The sequence below is a fragment of the Acipenser ruthenus genome, chromosome 19 (genome assembly GCF_902713425.1).
Source record: "Acipenser ruthenus chromosome 19, fAciRut3.2 maternal haplotype, whole genome shotgun sequence".
Taxonomy (NCBI): domain Eukaryota; kingdom Metazoa; phylum Chordata; class Actinopteri; order Acipenseriformes; family Acipenseridae; genus Acipenser; species Acipenser ruthenus.
This window is the reverse complement of record NC_081207.1, coordinates 31404534-31407033: the sequence shown is the minus strand read 5'-3', so window position 1 is coordinate 31407033 and position 2500 is coordinate 31404534. Positions and strand designations below refer to the sequence as shown.

General features: G+C 41.8%; 2 long non-coding RNA genes across 2 annotated transcripts in view; one reads left to right on the top strand and one right to left on the bottom strand.

Annotated features, from left to right (window-relative positions):
• LOC131698783 (uncharacterized) overlaps positions 1-2500 on the top strand; it is a 101825-nt gene that overhangs the window by 92372 nt on the left and 6953 nt on the right. The gene's annotated exons all lie outside the window — the stretch shown is intronic.
• Positions 1-2500, bottom strand: part of LOC131698782 (uncharacterized) — a 16516-nt gene that overhangs the window by 13256 nt on the left and 760 nt on the right. The window contains exon 1 of the long non-coding RNA XR_009307808.1: positions 1-2500. This exon is cut by the window's left edge and continues 121 nt beyond it; it is cut by the window's right edge and continues 760 nt beyond it. This is a non-coding gene — a long non-coding RNA (uncharacterized LOC131698782).

Below are 2500 nucleotides of genomic sequence, written 5' to 3'. Positions count from 1 at the left end.
CAGCCCAGTAACATTACATTATAATATGAGAGATGTCATGGAAAAACTTGATAACCCACCATTTCAGATCCAACTCACGTTTGCCTAATATTACCATTGAAAAGAGTTTCCTGGAAACTTCAATTTGTAATATGAATTAGCCAACAACTCGGTTTGTAATAGGAAGCAAGGAGAGGTTATCTAAAAGAAAGACAAAGACTTGAGATGTACAAGACGTTTGTTGATAGTTTTGTAGGAACATTATTATTTTTAAAGGTGGTGTAAATTGCACGTTCCAAAGTATTTATTTGAGGATTGTTTGTAGTGTGTTTGAGTGCTTTACAGTGTTTCTGTGGAGTGAGGAAGGAGAGCTCTACAGTGTTGTGTGTAATGAGGAAGGAGAGCTCTACAGTGTTGCTGTGGAGTGAGAAAGGAGAGCTCTACAGTGTTGCTGTGGAGTGAGGAAGGAGAGCTCTACAGTGTTGCTGTGGAGTGAGGAAGGAGAGCTCTACAGTGTTGCTGTGGAGTGAGGAAGGAGAGCTCTACAGTGTTGCTGTGGAGTGAGGAAGGAGAGCTCTACAGTTGTGTGGAGTGAGGAAGGAGAGCTCTACAGTGTTGTGTGGAGTGAGGAAGGAGAGATCTACGGTGTTTTTGATTTTCTGGAAAGTCATCTCTACCTCTATGACTTTTAACTTTTAATACTGCAGGCAAAGATCAAAGGCTTCAAACAGAGAGAAAGTGGATGGGGCAATAAGAGACACCCAGTCAATGTGTTCTGACTGCTAAACCAGGCAGCCATTACAGACACTTATTACTGGTGAAAATGACATGAACACAAGCTCATTTCAAGATCATTTCAAGATCCATCGTGCTGTGAAATCAGCACAATTAAAAATACCCAGGAACTTCAGACATGACAATAAGGTAAACACTCTGATATATCCCCTGGAAGGTGATCTGACGAGTTACCTCAAGCTGAGCCCAGACACCCAAGTAAAGTGATTTCAGGGAGATAACCAGGAGAGAGACTTCAAAAAGACAAATGATGTAACTGCAATAGCATCGTTGTAACTTTAGGGTTTCTTGACATGACAGCTGTACAGGGCCGTAGCACTGTTTCCCGGCTGTGATTGCCAAACCCAGCCCCTGCTGTCAACACAGCTATCAGCTTTCAGGGATCATCTGTTATCTGCTGAACCTGTCATTACTGGGGACCTTTCTTTTTACAAAACAAAAAAGTAAAAAGAAAAAAAACCTCTGTGGTTCACCTAGCAAAACTGTATCAAACTCTTATTGTACTGCGGGCATTCTGTAGTGAGGTAAGTGACTGTGAACGGGACTGGGTTCTGTGTGTTTGCAAATGTCGCTCCAGAGGGGGAAAAAGGGAGCTTTGTTTATTTGGACAGATGCACAGAGCCATCTCTGAACTTCTGTCAGTGATCAAAGGAGCTGATGATGTAGAACAGATTCATGGGCCATATTTTATCAGCCCCTACTTTGCCCGTGATCCATCATCCCAACTCCAAGCCCATCTCTGAGTGATGATCGCACCCTAAACATGTTAAATTGAGCACTGCCACTCTGCTCCAGCCAGGTGTCTTGCCTCCAGAAATTGAGGTTATCTCAGCTGACATCCACAACAGCGCACGACAACTTCATTTATAGTTTTGAACAGACATCAGAGAGGGGTGTGCGCTTGACTGTTTTTGAAAAGTTTCCAAGTTTAAAACAGGATTTCTAAAAGAAAACCTGAACTCATATACACACACACACACACACACACGCACGCACACACACACACACACACACCCACCTGGGGCACCCTTAGTGTCAATATTTTGCTTTTCACATACCAGCATATACCTGCATTCATTTACAACACCCATTATTGGTTTAAAATATGAAGCATGTCTTTGAAAAAAAAATAACAAAAAAAACTTAAGTGCTTTCTTTGTGTCTTTGCAAGTAGGACTCATTCTTTTCCACACAATCACCACTCGAACAATGGGGCCTTGTGGCTCCAAACCTGATCAACTCAAGGGAAATATAGACTAAGATCAGCTGGAGGAGACTCTTCAAGCCTTTTCTTTTAACCAGGTGAGCCCCTCAGTTTTAGAGCACTTTCAGTCATGGCCCTGTGCAATAATTCTTGTTTAAATAAAGGACTCAAACCTTTTCCCCTTTAGGGTTCTACCGTTAGCCTTTGATTCCAATGGCATTTTTGCATCCCTGGTGTGGCGGCTGAATACTGTAATGTCCGTGTTTGCTAGCGTTCTACGTACCGAAAGCATGCTGTGTCTTTCAAGACCACTAGCTAAAGCAGTTTTGATTCATAATTACAGAACAGTAACAAAAAACTTTACAGACAGACAGCTAAAACACATATTACATACATGTTACTTGCACAAAGTTTGACAATAAGGACAATAACTATACTCAATACTTGTGTTTTACTGTGCGCTTTTCCATAGTTTGGTTTTCCTTGCATTCGTGGATCCACGTGCTAATAACATGTTGCAAA